General features: G+C 45.4%; 1 non-coding gene across 1 annotated transcript; it reads right to left on the bottom strand.

Annotated features, from left to right (window-relative positions):
* Positions 1-6816: 6816 nt before the first annotated feature.
* trnar-ucu (transfer RNA arginine (anticodon UCU)) lies at positions 6817-6903 on the bottom strand. The gene is given in 2 exon segments: positions 6817-6852; positions 6867-6903. It is a non-coding gene; the product is annotated as a tRNA-Arg (tRNA).
* Positions 6904-18637: the final 11734 nt, after the last annotated feature.

Raw genomic sequence — 18637 nt, 5'->3', positions numbered from 1 at the left:
GGAAACACACACACACACTGGAATGCTGTCTGAAAAACAGAAGCAGATGTAAGAAAGTGTGAACACTAAAAATATATAGACACACACACACACACACACACAGTGGGGGTAAACAGAGCTGGTCGGCTGGCACCGTCCTGTCACTGTTATTCCAAACTCAGACATTCCACAACTCACTTTCCTCCCAACAATTACCCTCCAGACTGTGTGTGTGTGTGTGTGTGTGTGTGTGTGTGTGTGTGTGTGTGCGCGCGCACGCAAGCAGCAGAGGTCAGGAGGTCATCGGCAAACAAAAGGAAAAGGACGGCGGCTCTAAACTCCGACACTCGGGGTCCTTTCAGCAACCCTGACGGTTCGAACACAAACAGGAAGTGAAAACGTGTTTTATGATTCAGTTTCACACAATAAGGCGGGCTGACTGCACACACCTGGATGTCTTATTTTACACCTGGATGCTGGCGGTTTGGTGCTCAGTCTGAAGAAAGTTACAGCTGAGCACGTAGAATTGATCGATGTCTCCAGTTTTAAAATCTGCGCTCTCGACACAGGCCGAATAAAAGTGACCCTGTAGCATTTAGCACCGTCTCCACTGCTGCACAAACTTCTGCCTATGAAATATTAGCATGAAGAATGTGCGCCCAAAACCTAGAACAGCCAGCAGTGAGTCAGTCCCCACACACTCAGACATGATAACACTTTGCAGAAATAATCATATTTGTGATTCAAAGTCTTAAAACGTATTTTCTTTGTTCTTGCTGTAAATTTTCAACAAAGTCCAAATCCAGAAAAATCTGTCGTTTATTAACAGTCATCTGTGTCCCTGGTCACTCCTGGTTTTAGTTGCACTGTTGTTTCTGGAGCCAGAAGTGACTGAATTTAGAAACGTGCTATCAGCTAATACAAGCTAATGCATAGCTAGGTGCATGCTAATCAGCAACATCCAAATACAATCAGAGAATTTCACAAAGACTGGAGCTCACATGTCACGGCTAAATTGTTACTAAATTAACCTCACAGTCGTCAAATTATTGATCAGATGATGTCATTAAAAAGGCTCCAACAGCACAAACACGGCCCAGACGTCGCTGAGGTGAAGCCTAGCTAGGGTTGCCAACTCCCTGAAAAATAAATAAGGGACACCTCGTGGCCAGGGCCGGGCAACCCAGTTGTTTTCACCCTTCCCAGTGTGGTGAATTTTGTAGCTCTTTTTTTTGTGTGAAATTATTTTTTTAACCATTTGACTTGAATTTGATTTAAGTAGAGGCATATTCTTTGTGATATGACCATATGGGAAACAAATGATCATTTAGCCATTTATTTTTAGCTCAAAATGACAACATTAACACAATAAAACAGGTCTCTTTCTTAAACAGAAGCCTGTCATGCTTAACTTTTGAGAATATAAGAAAAACATTCTTGTAACAGTGCACATATAGTGCTTTTAGTACAATTGGCTTCAGTTGAGGTATTATTTCAGCTTTTCTAATGCTAATCAGCTGCTGCCGTTTGTAAACCCGTTTGTTCCCATGATTACGCATCATAACTCATCATCATTTATTCATCTATGTATTACTTTTATGTATTAGTCATCTATTTGTTGTAATCATCTATCCTTGCAGTTGTTTACTACACAAAATAAATTATATTATCACACTTCTGGCCACATAGCGCTGATATTCACTGCACATGCCCATATTAACCTTAACCAGAGGGTTTAAAAAAAACAAACCAGTGTTTACAGACCATATCTGCTTCTGCCGTGGCCTGGTGGACAAAAAACTGGTTAAGGGTTCCCCGAGCTTTCACGCCCCTCATGTTCTTCATGTGCCCACCATTAGAAGCATGCCTATGGAAAAAGTGCACCGGCACACAGTGCAGTGCGCTTTATAGGTGTTATCGTGCACTTTTCCAGCCAGGTGTTTTCCTTTTCCCATTCCTCCCAGTACTTTTGCAGCCTTTTTTTTCTTTCTCTGAGGGGAACAAACATTGCTGGTCTAATGCTGGGCTAATGCCAGGCTTACACTGTGCGATTTTGGCCCATTTTGAGCCGATTTTTGAGTCGTGCGACCGATTTGGTGATCGGCCCGATTTTGGCCTTCATCGTGCATCGTGTAGTATACGTGGGGTAACGAGAAGCGATTAACACCTCACGACCAGCTCCCGATCATCAATCGCTCGTGAGGGTGTCACCGCAGCCGCTCACACTGCTCACGCGCACGTCGGTGAAAAAGACGGAGCAGCACGGCTGTGCAGCGTGTGATCTGGACACAAACGATGGAGGCACAACTTGTAGAACTTTGGAAAGCTCATCCGAGCCTTTTCGATGTGGCCTCACAAAATTATCACGACCACAACAACCGTGAAAATAGTTGGATTTACATTGCTGCTCAATCACAGCTGCCTGATCAATGTTTTTCATTAGCAATTTAGCAAAGTTGATGGTGGTGGTGTGTGTGTCTGTGTGAGTGAAAGAGAGAGAGGGAGAGTGAGCGACAGATTTTCTGTTATAATCTTCATTTTATGGACGCACAGTGTGAGCACTCAGGTCGCATCAGAGCATCGGGCGGTATAGTGTGAGACCTGCATCGTGACCTACGAACTTATAACCCCTGCGAGTCAATCGTGCAGTTTGAAAATCGCACAGTGTCTGTCCAGCTTTAGGTGTACTGTCGTCCGAGACTTGCACCGCAGTGTCGGCGTTTGTTTCCCTGTTGGCCATGCTTCTTGTTGTGGTCATCTGTTGTCTTCCGGTATTTTCTCCATAAGCGACCTTTCCTCGACCAATGAGATAAGCGGTAATCTGAATGGTCATACTCGAATTGTCATAAGTGTGCTGTCAGCTCATTGGTCACAAAGCAGGAGAGGGGCTGGGAATTATGTTTTCAAACAAAGCGTTAATTCCATTAACATTTATAGACTACTTTTGATTCCCACTGTATTACGGGACAAAGTGCTTCCCTTGTTAGCTCAATACGGGACGTGTACTTTTGTTTCTAAATACGGGACGATTCCGTTTTTTAAGGGACGGTTGGCAACCCTAAGCCTAGCAGACAGCTAGCAGCTACAGCTAATGTGGATTTTATGAAGGGGGAATTATTTTTGTATCAGGCTGTAAACATGTTTATTTCTGCTGTAAAGTTGGACTTTTTAACATGCCAGTCTGTGGGGTCTGACTCACCGCTGGAGCCTCAACTGCCCATTAGAGGAAGTTCAGTTTTAGTACTTCCTTGTTGGTTGCAAAGTGTCAGTCACACGTTGTCCTGGATTTACTCTTTACACACACAAACACACACTTAATTTCCCATTTGCTGGACAAAACTTTCATCACCACACCTGTAATTATTTACACTGCAGGGACTTGTCTGCAGAAAGCTACGCGTGCACCCGAGGCAGCAGACTTCAAAGATACACAACAACAAATCAGCTGTTTCCAGCTGTCAGTGCCCACAAATCAGTCAATCAGAGTATAATCAATTAATGAAAGCCCATAATTTATGAGGACGTTTTTCTCGTAGGTGGTCTTGAAACAGAATGCAGAATTATGGCTCTTCCACACCTGGAAGCTACATCCTGTGCATCCTGCTCTTCCTCACAGCATCATCTGTGTCTTTTTCTAAGAGCTGCACTGACAGACTGGGAGTTCATCCACGTCCTGGAGGATGTTCCACGCCATCACACCGGTGTCAGCAGGTACTGAGCGCTGCTAACAAGCACAGCAGCTGTCTGATGTTAGCCTAATGCCTCCCAGACCGCAAACCGTGCTCTGCTGGCTGATCAGAGTCTCTGTGTGAGCTCAGCGGCATTTCCACAGTGATGTGGCAGTGAAATCTGAGCAGACTACTTTTTTCCTCCCAGCTCCACCAAGCTGTGGACAGAGACCGGAGAGGATGGCATTCAGAAAACCTCTGCGGCTGGATTTGAAGCAGAGAGCTCGCTGTGGTTAGGCGGTGATGTCCACCTCACCACAGAAACTATCAGGCTTTACCTGGATCATCTGGAGGCTCTGCGTGAGCGACGGCTGCACGCCTGTCAGGAGTCTCTGAGCTTTTTCAGATCCTGGTGAGGTCACAGAGAACCGTCGTGTCTTGGTTTCACGTCTTGGCTGTTTCCTGCGTGCCGGATCAGCTAACAGCCTCGTATGAAGTCACCGGAGCACACACCGATATTCCATCTCTAATAACCGACCACATTTCCACTGCTAATGACACGGCAGCAGCCATCTTGGCTCCGCGCACTGTCTCATTACAGACTGCGAAACCGATGGCGGCGTGGCGGCACGACCGACCTGCATGTGTGTGTTTGAGAGTGTGTGTGTTGAGGACAGAGGTTTGAAAGCAGGGAGAGTATCAAAGGCTGCAGGTGTTTTTATAAGAAAGGCAGATTAACGCTGCCGTGCATCGTCTCCGTCGCCTCCGAACTCTTCTGATGATTCAAGCGTCATCGTTTCTTCTGTAACTGTCAACGCCGCTCGAGCAGTAAAGAGGGAAGAAAACTGAAAAAAAAAAACAACCCCAGTCCCCAGAGATGATGGGATTTAGTCATGTGCAAACAGAAACTGTACAGACTCTGTGAGAGCCTCATGATTCAGCAGCAATAATATGAGGAGACTGTTTCACTGTGGAGGAGTTTTGGTCCACTCCTCTTCACAGCGTTGCTTCAGTCCATTGATGTGTGCAGCATTTATCCATGCACAGCTCTGTGAGCTCTCTTAGATCTGCTGCTGTGCCTGAGCTTTGTCCTGCTGATGACCCAGTTTGGTCCAAGCTTCAGCTGTGGGACAGACGTCCTTATACTGGTGTACAGAGGAGTTCATGGTCCACTCAGTGACTGTGAGGGGCTTAAATCCTCACCCTGTGCAGATGGTTGGTGTGAGGTGTCTGTGCAGATATGTTTGGTTTTGTGTTTCATGGACAAACATCTCCGGCCTGGTCTGTGAAAAAGGACGTCGTTCCAGAAGCTTTGCAAACCTCAGCTGTGCTGCCATGAACTTTGACCTGCTACCTGAGCCCTGGACAGTCTGGATGGAGCTCTTAGGTTTTTTGCACGGTGTTACGATTTACTGTTGTCAGTGTTTTGTTTTATGTTATGTTTAAGGATTTGTTCTCGTTTCCTGTTTTATTGTGAAGGTCTGCGTCTCATGTGAGTGTTCAGTTTTACCTCTGTCTCGTCTTGTTGATTATTCCCAGCTGTGTTCCCCACCTGTGTGCAGTTTCCCTGTGTGTATTTAAGTCGCGTCCTCTGTCTTTGTAGTTGGGGGCTGGTCCATCTGTGTGTCCGCCATGTTCCACTCGTGTGTCTGGTGTTAGAATTTTAGTTTGTAAATAGTTGTAAATAGTCTTGTTATGTAGCAGTCGTGTATTTTGTTCACCTTGTACATATTCTTCACTGCAACAGCCTAGTAAGCGTGAGAAGCCACAAACTCACAAAAGCTTTGCTTTTATAAAGTTTTGCTGATGATTAATTAATCAGGCGCATCAGCAGCACCTGGCTGCCTGCAGGAGGGTGACTTCAGCTCGCTGTATCTTAACGCTGAGGCGAGCAGGTCTGTTGTCACTGCTGTACAGTATACTCGGGTTTATAGGGTGTTACTCCTGACATACGCTGTGTCATCAATAGCAGCATTTTTGCACAGATGAAGTACAAAACTTGAGTTTTACGTTGAGAAAATCACCTGGAGCTCCTGGGCGTGCATCTGGCTCAGTAATCCTCTGTGTCTGCCTCCCATTACGGCTCACCTGTTGCTCACCGCAGATGTTGGATTGCTAACAACATCGTGTTTTCTCCCAGCAGTGACTGATGAGCTCCAGTTGATGTTTTTGGAGCGTTTTCCTCATATTTATTGCTGAAACAGCAGATTTTCTTCATTATATCTGAATTCTGCTCAGATCGGTTTATGGCCTTTAATTAGCAGAGGAGTGGAGAAGCTTTCTAACCCTGCTGCTTATTACAGACTCACACTGAACGCGTATGTGTGTGAGTGCGGGTTTGGCCTAATCTTTCAGCATCTTTGCCAATAAGCACTTACAGCTGTGGTATGTAGAGTCTGTGTGCTTGTGAGGACTGCGGTGACTTCCAGACTTTCAGAGGGCTGCTGGAGAGTGAAGGGTGGCTTCAGGTTAGGGTTTGTAATCAGCTTGGATACCTGGGAACACACGTGTCAGTGTGGGTCCTCACAAAGACAGAAATACAAACATATGTGTGTGTGTGCTTGTGACCTAAATGTTGGTTGCGTTGCGGTCTCTGGACCTCTTCAAGGGTGCGCGAGCCTCGACACCACAAGCACACAAGCAGCGCCTCGGCCAAGAGAGAGGGAGGCAGGACGGGAGAGGATGGTCGCCAAAAGGAAAGAAGCTTTTCAGAGAGTCTTTGTGTCGACAGAGAAAAGAAAGCAGAAGATACGTGGGGGCAACCTTCTGCTTTCTTTTCTCTCAAAAGACAAAAGTTAAAGACGATGTGGAGAAGATGGAAAAAACAAAAGAACTAACATGAGAGGAAAAGAAGAGGACGGGAAAATGAAAAAGGAGAAGTTACAGGAGAGAAAAGCCAGAAAACCAAAGTGAAGAAAATCAGACAAAGAGAGGAACAAATAAAAAACACAACAGAAAGTCAGCGTGATGTTTTCGGACATTGAATTTCATCCTTTCTGCTGAGTTTGTAGGATTTTCTTCCTTTTAGAGTGCTCTTGTTTTTTCTCTTGTTTAAATGAGCCTTCAGGAGCATCTGCTGGCTCATGTCAGCTGATGAACACCCTTCAAATCTTTTCTGCTGTGAGACATGTTAATACTAATACGGCAAACAGGAGGCGCACCAAGAAGGTGACTCCGGAGGGACTCGAACCCACAACCTTTGAATATCATCTTTCCAACGAGAAGTCCAACGCGCTGTCCATTGCGCCACAGAGCCTTCCGGTGCCTGCATGTACTGTACTGTCATGATGACACGACATCATCGTGACATCATCATAGACCAGATTTGATCAATGATGAGAATCTCCTGATCCTCCACATCCCAGAGGAGCGAGGCCGGACTGGAGTCTGTGACTGTGGAGGACGTGCAGCGAATGCATCGTTGCTGCTTTTCCTTTTAGGTCTTTAAGTTATCCTCTCTCTGCTTCTCTGTTCTAACCCTTCTGCTTTTCTGCTTCCTGTCCCTCGCCTCTGCTCTCGTTGACGTCATCATTTTCTTTTCTGTCCCTCGTCCACAGATTTGGCTCCAGCTTTTTCCTCCGTCTCTTTCCTCCTTCTTGTCCCAGCACAGCGGGCATCCACCCTTCACCTCTGACCCTCTTTAATGTGTCAATGACCAGGAAGACGAAAGGAAGTGACCTCAGCCCGCATGGCGTGAAATGTGTGTTCAACAGCCTTGAAGGGTCAGCTGTGGTGAGAAAAGTGGTTTGTTTTTATATGTGGTTCGAGAAAACGTCGCTGCCTGCGCACGCTGCAGTCTTCTTCAGATAAAAACATGCGCCGTGCTTCATTAGTCTACGGGAATTATCTAAAAAGGAAATCTTCAAAATATTTAAACATTACATTTGTATTTAAGTGGAAACATATAGTTTATAATTCAATCATTTTCAGGTATGAGCTCCAGCAGATTGAAATTCAAGGATTCTTGGAGGCAGCTGAGGTGGTCTGGGTCTCTGACCACGATGCTTCTGGGTGAGGTATCCTGGGCATGTCCTACCAGGAGGAGGCCCCGGGGCAGAACCAGTACAGGCGGGAGTGATTACACCTCTCAGCAGGCCTGGGAACGCCTCGGTGTTCCCCCAGGTGAGCTGGAGATGGTGACGGGTAGAGGGAGGCCAAGTCTTCTCTGGTCAGGCCCCGTCCCGTGCAACCCGGCCCAGATAAGCAGCAGAAAATGGGCGTACAGAGAGTTTGAACGTGTGATCTAATACTTAATATCTACCCAACAAAGATGGCGGCTGCAGCAGAAAAAATAAAGACTAAAATCTTTAGTGTTTATTGCCTCAAATCAAAAAACTGAGAGCTGCAGGCTGAAACTTTGAGAAGTGCTGCTGAGCTTCAAACGCTGCAGGCAGACCGTGAGGAGCTTCAAAGTCCGGACTGAAAGCTGCTGTAAAAGAGTTTGTGAGCTGAAGAACGAGCCTGTGCATGAGCAGCAGTTTATGGAGAAACTCCTGCGCTGGTTATTAATGCGATCACTGACCGCTAATCTGAGATAATCACAACCTCTGATTCCGAGCAATGCTCTTATAACACAAGCACGCCAACTGTGTGTGTGTGTGTGCGTGTGTGTGAGTGTGAGAAAGCAATTAGGTGGTTTTTGTTGTCACTGTTGTTATGTGTAATGTCTTCATACTCCAGAGTGTGACATCATTGTTAGGTATGTCGGTGTGTGTGTGTGTGTGTGTGTGTGTGTGTGTGTGTGTGTGTGTGTGTGTGTGAACAGTCATGTTGTGGGAACATAAATCTGGTTACACACTCTCGTATTTGAGGACAAAAAGTCGCCAAATGCAAATCATTTAATTTCCAGTGTTTTTAAGGTGAGGGTCACAGCTCTGAGTGGAGACACGACTGTGTATGATCATCCTGTGTTTAGTCATGTCTGCAGTTTCAGCAGTGGGGGAACACACACACACACACACACACAGCGTGATGACTGGACTCTGCTGAGCTGCTCTTCATCCTTTTAGCTGATAATAGCTTAATAAGAACCAAAACTACAAACGTTTTTTCTTCTTATTTCATTTCCAATGTTTGCTGTAAATGAATGTTGGAACAATTAATGCATCATTTGATTGATTATGTGAGATATAAGTGCCACCTCTCCCCGGGGGGGGGTCTCTCCCCCTCGATGGTGTGACTCATGCTCTGTGGGCTGCGTCGGCCAGTGATTGGTGAATTTACCAACGCTTACCTGGAGACAGTACTGAGGCTGGATCCAACAGAGAAGGATCGCTTTAATGCAACAGCGACAAAGTTTCTGAGCTCCACGGTGTAAAGATGATACAGTTTGACACTGAGCTAATAAATCACAGACCAGTGAAGCACTCCATGTGTAGACTGCACGGTTTGAACTCTAACGTCTCCTCCAGCATCAAAATATTCACAAGATGTTAAAGAAAAATGCAAAATAGATAAATAAATAAATGTTTGTCTCAAATATTAAAGTGACTGAAGCTGAAGACGAGCCAAACGCTGCAGGCAGACCGTGAGCTGTTAGCGAGCTGAAGAACGAGTCTGTGCATGAACAGCAGCAGTTTATTAATGCGCCACACGTGCAGTTACATCACTGAACCCAGCTGTCACTCATCTGAGGTGATCACAGCATGCTGTGTGTGTGTGTGTGTGTGTGTGTGTGTGTGTGTGTGTGTGTGTGTGTGTGTGTGTGTGTGTGTGTGTGTGTGGTTCCATGCATTGGGTGGTTTTTGTTTAGTCAGCCTTGTTGTGTGTAATGTGTTCATGCTCCAAGGTGTGAAGTCATTGCTGTGTGTGTGTGTGTGTGTGTCTGTGTGTGTGTGTGTGTGTGTGTGTGTGTGTGTGTGTGTGTGTGTGTGTGTGTGTGTGAGTGACATAAATCTGGTGAAGCCTCCCGTCTCTGTACCATAAATCATTACAGTTTATGGTCTCATATTTAAAGTGAAGGTAAGGCTCAGAGTTATGAGTCTCCAGGAAATGAGTGGAAACACGACTGTTTATGATCATCCTGTGTTTATTCATGTCTGCTGTTTCAGGCCAGGGGGAGCGTTCACACACACACACACACACACACACACACACACACACACACACACACACACACATTGGTTCCTACTTCTTTGTGTTGTGAAAGCAGACGCGGTGAGCACTCCCACAACGAGCATCGTGTTGTCTTCAGTAACTCAAACTTTTTGTAGGATAATCACTGATCCTGCAGCCTGGTGATTCAAGCTCCGTCTCACTTGCAGCATCAGCTGATGCCCCTGGTACCGCTGTAAGATCCAGATGAACAGAAAGTCCTGTTTGTGCATTAAAGGCTGCTTGGATAACTAACACCGACGGTTCATTAGAGACGAGCTGGGGCTGACAGGAGCCTCCCCCTAATCCCACAACCTGGAGCTCTGCTGCCGAAGTGTGAACAGGCCAACCGGGATGGGCTGGTTCCCTGAGAGCTCCATGAGGCTCACTATGAGGCCCTGTGGCACAGTGGACAGACTTAGAAAATTATTAATGTAAATATTTGATACACACACACATAGACAGGAGGATGATGTCATTAAAACCTCTTTCTCACTGAATCAATATGAAAACATGAAACATGCAGAGCCCCGTGAATGAACCCCAGACAGTATCCAGAGTACAGAGACGGTAATGACAGGTGAGCTGCGAGGAGATTGGCTGGAAGGATCAGACTGGTTTCTAATCACACGTGTGCAGATTACAGAGCAGCTGCTAACGTGTGACGCTGACTTTATAATAGACGAAGATCACAAAGCTCACTCAGCACGATCGGCGCTGTGTCATCATCACACGCCGAGGATGATGTAACCCGACTGCGCCGGTGGCTTTTATTGTGAAACAGACGCATTAGATTTCACCAAGACTAAACAGTTCTGGAAACTACCCACCGGGGAAGACCCCTGGAAACACCCCACCCCACAAAGCCCACTTAAAACATGTTGAAATGAGATGTAAACAGCACGGAGATTTGGTTTAAAAAGCCCAAACATCTCGTTCAGCTGAAGTTTGGCTGAAAAGTCCAAATCATGAACTTCCTCTAAGAGCCGGCATGCTCAGACGGAGTCCTTCAGGCTTTCAGTGATACTGTGATACTGCACCACCCACACACGCAGGAACAATATGTAATATGAGCCTGTAGAAACTCACCATGCAGCACGCTGTGAGACATCTCCACTCCTCCAATCACAGAGCTGATGATGCTTGGTTTATATATCATATAAACACCAATGACATCGCATAACGTCTGGTGAGAATCTCACAGATGGACTACAAAGAGCTGACCCTGTTGTTTTAGGCAGGCAGTATGAACACGGACGTCCAACTGAACAAATCGCTTCATCACTGAGGTTCAAAACAATAAAGTTTAACAGTTACAGTGGTGACACGAAGCCCTGCTTGAACTTTGACCTTCACAAAGCTGTCACCACCTCCATAAATCGAGTGTTGGGTGTAACCTTTCAATAACACAGTACTGTACTAAATTCAGTTACATTTGTGTCGATATTTGGTTTACAAAGGTTCTTCAGCTGCGTGCACGACAGGCAGATAAAAAACCTCAAACAAATAATTCAGATACCGCCTGTCTGGCCCCGCCCCTCCCTGAGCCTGGTTCTGCTGGAGGTTTCTTCCTGTTAAAAGGGAGTTTTTCCTTCCCACTGTCGCCAAAGTGCTTGCTCATAGGGGGTCATATGATTGTTGGGTTTTTCTCTGTATGTGTTATTGTAGGGTCTACCTTACAATATAAAGCGCCTTGAGGCGACCGTTGTTGTGATTTGGCGCTGTATAAATAAAATTGAATTGAATTGATGGGATGGATGGTGTCTCCTTTCTGTTTTATGGAGGACGCTCAAATGCATCCTCTTATGAAAGGAGGTAATAAAGGAAGCACTGAAAGACCTTTCCTTGGTATTTAGACAATCTGCCCTTATGGCTCTGATAGAGATACTCATGGGTCACTTCAGAAGAATCAAAGCTCTTCACATGCTGAGAAAGTGTCATCAACAGTATGAAAGATGGACGTAACCGCTGTGACATCACCCACTGGTTTGTGTCCCGTTCCAAAGCCTCGAGACGACCGTTTTCACCGTTACCATCTTCATGTTCTGAAACCAGACCTCATTCCTCACAAATGACCAAATTTACATGATGGACTTCATGTTTCAGTTCGTATAAACCAAAATAAAGAAATGAAGTCATCAGGAAAGTGTTTGCAGAGGTCAGTGCTGAGGGCTGTTTTCCCACAGTCTTCTATAGGACAGAAAGTCTGTTTGCAGACACACCTACCACCCCCTGCAGGCCATCAGAGAGAATGCAGGTTTAGGGCACTTCTGCTCTGGTTTCACTATGTCCACCTTTATACTCTCTGAAAAGTATCTGCTCTATAGTTGGAGGTAACAGTGTCAGCACTGCAGGAACCACGATGGTCCGCAGTTCCTGCAGTGCTGGCACAGAAGACAGGAAGAACTCCAGCAGTTATGAGAACCATGGAAAGATCCTGCTGCCTCGAGGTACGAGACTCATTTCAATCCCAACGAGCAGATTAGCTTTTTAAATTTGTGAGCGGGGCCACATGTTCGTCTCAGCACGATGACTAACGGCAGCTATCTGTCTGTGGTGACTCAGACGGTTGGTGGACGAGGTCAGACGGTTGGGTCCTCAAGACAAACAGACACACACTGAAGTATTTTCCATTTCATGGGTTTAATATTTCTCAGGCTTTTTATAGAAAACTACTGATTCTCCCTCTTATCTCTTTGTCCTCCCCATCAGCCTCAGCATCTCCCCCTTCCTCCATCTCTGTGACCATTTTAAGCTCCTCTCTGAATTATTTCTGTCACAGCAGTGAGCTTGTTCTATGAAACATCTCTTCAAACCCACCTGCCCAGTAAATGTGAATCTACAGTCAGCATCCACACAGTTTCCATGCAGAGCTAACAGAATCTACCAGCTCCTCCAGAGATCATTAGCAGACGAGCTTCTTTTATGAACAGATGGACCAGAAACAGCAGCTCAGGGGATCAAAGTGACTGCCTGCATGTCCTCTTCAGAAGAACCACAAAGAGAGACTAAAAAGCAAAAAAGGGAGATCCTCAAACACCTGCAAAAGCACCGCAATGAGAGATAAAGTGACAAAAGGAGGATTTATGAGTCCAAAACTACCACAAAGACACCAAGATAACACAAAATAAGCAAAACACGTCCCAAAAAAGCTGCAAAAAGCAAGAACAAGGCTGCAAAGTGGCACAAGAGAACATTATGAAAAGTAAGCAACCAAAATAGCACAAATATGTAAGTAAATGACAGCAAGGAGAGTGCAATAATCATAAACAGCTGCAAGACAGTGCAGCCATACAAAGGAACAAATACACACTCAGAGATCATGTTCTCCCGGTGCTGCAGACCAAGCTGGTGACTCTAACCTGGCCGTACAGTCGGTTGGGGTCCGTGGCAGCGCTGGGTTGGCCCGGCTCTGCCCCTTTGAGGCCCGTACTGAGGATTTCATCTCTTACTGACATCAAACAGATGGCAGAGCAGAAAAAGCTGTGACAGACTGAGTGTTTGGAGCAGGCTCACAGGGATTACTGCGCATACACTGAGCTCATTACTAGAAACTGTGGCCATGTTTAATATGAACATCCACCAGAGGAGCAGGAGATTTATACGACAGGAAATAAACGAAAGCAGAAAAGGTCCGCTTTAATGAGGAGGTACTGGAAGCACAAGGGTGGGTTTACCATTGATCAATGTCATGATCATATCTGGCAAACGGAGTTCCTTAGAGATGGAATCTCCTCATCAAACATGACCCAGATCTCCGTTTCCACAGTTTATTGATTACTTATACAATAAAGATGATAGTCGCTGACATCCCAGGCTTCGTAAATACAAAGTCTGGAGTCATCAACCATCTCCGTGTCTAAATGCTCCTTTAGTTCCTGAAAGCAATCAAACTGTCCAAATGATTTCAGCTGTAAGCGATCGCTGTGGCTGTTCTCACACGTAATGCAGGAAAGATGGAGGACGGGGTTAAGCTGCTCTCATGTCGAGGGTCCTGCAGAGGCAAACGGCGCATACTGCAGGAGCAAGCTCTGAGGCAATCCATCCACAGCACGAGTGCAGTCATTAACGCTGCTGCGTGCTTTGGTTTACTCGCTGATCCTCAGCTTCACATCTGCACTGAGTCAGCCTGAGAGGGATTCTTCTCTGAACCCTTCAAATATCTGTGTCTGGACACCGCGAGCTGTGGACTCCAGTTAAACTGTGAATTCTGCCGCACGTGAACAGAGCTCATGAACCTGGAGAGGCCGAGAACGACCGCTGAGTGCTAGCAGAACATCTGCGCGTCGGTGCTGACCATGCAGACCATGTGGTGCTGTGTGCCTCGTTCACATCTCTGCCACTGCAAGAATTTATAGCTGTGATTTCCCAATCTGATACTGTGATTATCTCAGGAGATAAAAATGCTGCACAATCTGATCGAATGTTTCCTCAAGATAACATAGCTGAAGTCTGAAATCATCACGCTGGGCCCGGCTTCAGGATCCTGAGCACCGACCGATATCCAGGCATGAAACACACAAAGATGCGGTTTCACAAACAGAGTGGAGGAGGAGGAGGAGGGGCACAAAGGATGAGTGCGTCGGAGGGGGGAGGACTGAAACACGACTGACCTCCAGTGAAAAATTGAAACCAGTTGTGTTTCTGTGTGTTTGTGATGTGATGTGAGAGGAGGCCTGTATTTTTTTAAAGCCGTTCCCACGACACCAAACGACCTCGGCCTCGCTCTCCCTCTCTCTCTCTATAAATGGCTCGTCTGGTGGCGTTTTGGTGACCAGTCAGACTTTAAAAGGACAGAGAGAGAGAGAGGGGAAAATATTCAGAGAATGAGACAGACAGGCGAAAGCGGCCGTTCGACTGGGCTTAAAGGAAGTTAGGACATGAACTGTTTCTTTCCAGAGACTTGGGAATGATTTCAGTCCCGCGTCTGTGCGTGCAGGCCTGCAGACACGAGGGGGGGCTCAGCTTCCTTAGCGCAAAGACAGCTGGCCTGCTTCTGTCCAGCACCTGCGCAGCTTCCTGAACACGCTGGAGCCGTGGTGCTGGATGAGCCAGGTCTTTGTTCAGCTCTGAAAACAAAAAGTTACGGCCCGCACATCGCAGCCTCTTATCGACCACGAACAGAACCACAAAAAAACTGTTTATAGCAAAAAGTGACAGCTTGTTTTCCTCAGTGGGAACAAATGACCTGTAATGGTTTAAAGCTGCCACTTGTGTCCCCGTGTATTTATGTATTTATATATTTATGCTCCAGCAGAGTGAAAAACTGCAAAAGCTGGCCGGACATGCGATTGTTAAGCATATGATTACAATTAGGCAGGAACCAAAATGTCCCAGTATAGGAGTGTACATGGAAACCACTCATTCACATCAGGAGGAACAAAGGCCACGGATCTACTCTGAAACAGAGAAATTCCACAATATCTCCTCCAAACTCATCAACACTGTTTAACAGAACCAGAATTTTACCCTCTAACATTTCTGAGTATGAACCCGTATGTTACTAATAATCCACACGTCTGTGTTTGTCCAACATCAGCAGAGGAGCAACCAAAGCCGGCACGAACATTTATCTGATACCATATAACCACATATAACAACGACTAAAACTGAATGATGGTGTAGTATGGACCTGGGCAAACCATGACTATGTATATACCTTTCATTTTGCCTCATATGCTGCTAAGGCTAACGGTCAGGTGTCTGAGCTAACACCCAACATGCATGAACAAGCAGAAACTGGCAACTGACAATTTTTTAACAACATCAGGATAAAAACACTGCAGATCGGATTTATTATGTTGAGAAACTGTTTAGGATGAGCGACACGAGCACTGATCCGGCTGCAGCTCACAGTCGTGGTGGATCATGAAAAACTCTGACTGCTTCGTGTTTTTGTAGCGTGACTGTGACTTTTCAGTGATTTAAACTATTCCATACATGTACACTGTACGTCCTACATCTTTTGTCTCATTACTGAAGAAGGGGGAAAAAGCCAAACCATTAAAGTCAAGTTGGCTTTGGTCCATGAAACATTTGTGCCCAGGGTCTGTAACTTGATGCACCAGACATGGCTAACTGCATGGAACAAAGATTTGGAAACTGAAATCTGACCACAGACCCAACGTTGCTGGATGAGACAAACAGCTTTGAACTTTCCATCAGAAAAAGTCTGAAGAGCAAACTGTTTACTTCTTAGACTTAGCATAAGATTTTGATTGTACAGCAGGTAGATCTGAGCAGTTGTTTAAAGGTACAGTGTGCAAAACCTAATCGCTAGATGTCAGCAGATTACAGATTGTAATCAACTGAGTTCTGTTTTCTTAACCCTTATAATTCATGTAGATAATTTTAGCTACAGTGGACAATGTAGGACAAACAATCTGTAGTGAGTATAGTCTGTCAGTCTGCTGTTTACCTCAGCTGTTAATGGGTCCACGTCCATTTCCTCTGGAAGAAACTGTAAAACTTTGTAAAAAGGAGTCTGATACGAGTCGATGAATCACTAAAGCTCATTTCTCTCCAATGACAGCGATACTGAGGAGATACATCCATCCATTCGCTTCCACTTATCCTTTTCAGGGTTGCGCTGGAGCCTATCCCAGCTGTCATAGGGCGAGAGGCGGGGTACACCCTGAGGAGATCTGTTGAGGATATCCTGAACTTTTCTTTCGTTAGCTGTTAGCATATCTTAGCTACTTTTCACTTTTTTAACAGCTGTTAGCTACTCTTAGCCTCTGATAGCTGCTGTTAGCCCTTATTAGCCACTGTTAGCCTTTTTAACAGCTGTTAGCTACTGTTAGCCTCTAATACTTGCTGCTAGCCCTTATTAGCCACTGTTAGCCTTTTTAACAGTTGTTAGCTACTCTTAGCCTCTGTTAGCTACTGCTAGCCCCTCTTAGCTACTCTTAGCCTTTTTAGTAGCTGTTACCTACTCTTAGCCTCTGCTAGCTACTATTAGCCTCTGTTAGCTACAGTTGGCTGGAATTAAAATCGAGCTCTCTCCCACAGTGTGTCTTTGTCCTGTCTTCATACACTGACGTCTAATCAGTCGCGGCAGATGGCCACGCCTCCCTGAGCCTGGTTCTGCTAGAGGTTCCTTCCTGTTAAAAGGGAGTTTTCCTTTCCTCTTTTGCCAAAGCAGTTGCTCATAGTGAAAAACTGAATTGAACTGAATTATTGAAACTCTTTTAAGTGGTTCAAACATTGTTGGACTCTTAGTGAATAAACTGTCACACAATGTGAGGATATTATCAAACTGTTTATCAGAGTGCGATTTTTAGGACACTTGAGCCAAACATTAGCTGGCATAGTGTTAGCTTATAAAAAGTTGTTGCTGTTTTTTATCTGGCTTGTTTTCAGCTGTCCAGAGACCACAGGGCCACATATGTTTTCATGTGTTAGAGGACCTGACTTACTTATGAGATGAGGCTTGAAGTGAAGAGCAAGAGGTCGGAATGAAGAAGGCGAGAGAGCAGTGGTGGAGGAGAAAGACATAATGAGAAACAGATTATATAAATATGTATTAATGTTAATTAATCATCACAGTTTGAAAGGGCTACCTGTGATCTTTAAATCAAAATTAACTAATAATGTATACCATGTATGTGGTTGGTCTCTAACCACATAAACAAAATCTAATTGGACATAAGAGCTAGCACTAATGTTTCCCCTCATCAGATTCCAGAAACAACCAGATATTGGTCATGGTTACTCAGTCCATCTTTCACATACATACTACTGTATCTTAATAACTGTACTGTTCCCACAGTGCACCGACACCTCTGTCCTCCTCCCTGTTGCTCAGATGATGTCAGTAATGGGGGATGACTGGTCTCCCTGTTTCAGAACAAAAACCCAGCTGACTCACTGGACAACCTTCACTGTGTGTGTGTGTGTTTAGCTCCATATCTGGGAAGTGAGCTAATATCAGTCTTCAGGGTCTAATTTTAGAGTAGTGTGTTTTATTGCAACATCAAGGACGCAGTGAGCCCATACAGTCTCCCTCTCACACTCAGTCCTGATGTTTCCTATTCTGTGGGTCCAGAGAGACCGAAGCTGGGCCGCACTCAGCCAGCTGGACCCAGAAATCACCAGGAATCATCCACGGCTGATGACTTCATCATGGAGAAAAACAGTGTGACAACAACAGACGCCTCGAAGCACTTTCTATTGTAAGGTAAAGACCGTAAAATATTACAGAGAAACCACAACAATTAGACAACCTTCATTAGTGAGTACTTGGTGACAGTGGGAAGGAAAAACTCCCTTTTAACAGAAAGAAACCTCCAGCAGAGACTGGTCGAGGGTGAAGGGAGGAAGACAGAACAAAGACAGATAAGATAAGATAAGATAACCTTTATTAGTCCCACACGTGGGAAAGACAGGCTGTGGAAGAGAGCCAGAGATAATAATAAGTAATGATTAAATGCAGAGATGTGTATAAACACATAGTGAGTGAAGAAGAAACACCCAGTGCATCATGGGAGTCCCCCAGCAGCCTACGTCTATTGCAGCATAACTAAGGGAGGATTCAGGGTCACCTGGTCCAGCCCTAACTATATGCTTTAGCAAAAAGGAAAGTTTGAAGCCTAATCTTAAAAGTAGAGATAGTGTCTGTCTCCTGAATCCAAACTGGAAGCTGGTTCCACAGAAGAGGGGCCTGAAAACTGAAGGCTCTGCCTCCCATTCTACTTTTAAATACTCTAGGAACAACAAGTAAGCCTGCAGTGTGAGAGCGAAGTGCTCTAATAGGGTGATATGGTACTACAAGGTCATTAAGATAAGATGGGGCCTGATTATTTAAGACCTTGTATGTGAGGAGCAGGATTTTGAATTCTGGTTTGTTTGGTGCTCCTTCCTTCACAACCAGCGCATCTCTGCAGCCGTCCTTATTG

This window comes from Pelmatolapia mariae, linkage group LG14 (assembly GCF_036321145.2).
Source record: "Pelmatolapia mariae isolate MD_Pm_ZW linkage group LG14, Pm_UMD_F_2, whole genome shotgun sequence".
In the NCBI taxonomy this organism is placed as follows: Eukaryota; Metazoa; Chordata; class Actinopteri; order Cichliformes; family Cichlidae; genus Pelmatolapia; species Pelmatolapia mariae.
This window is presented reverse-complemented; position numbering and strand designations above follow the sequence as displayed.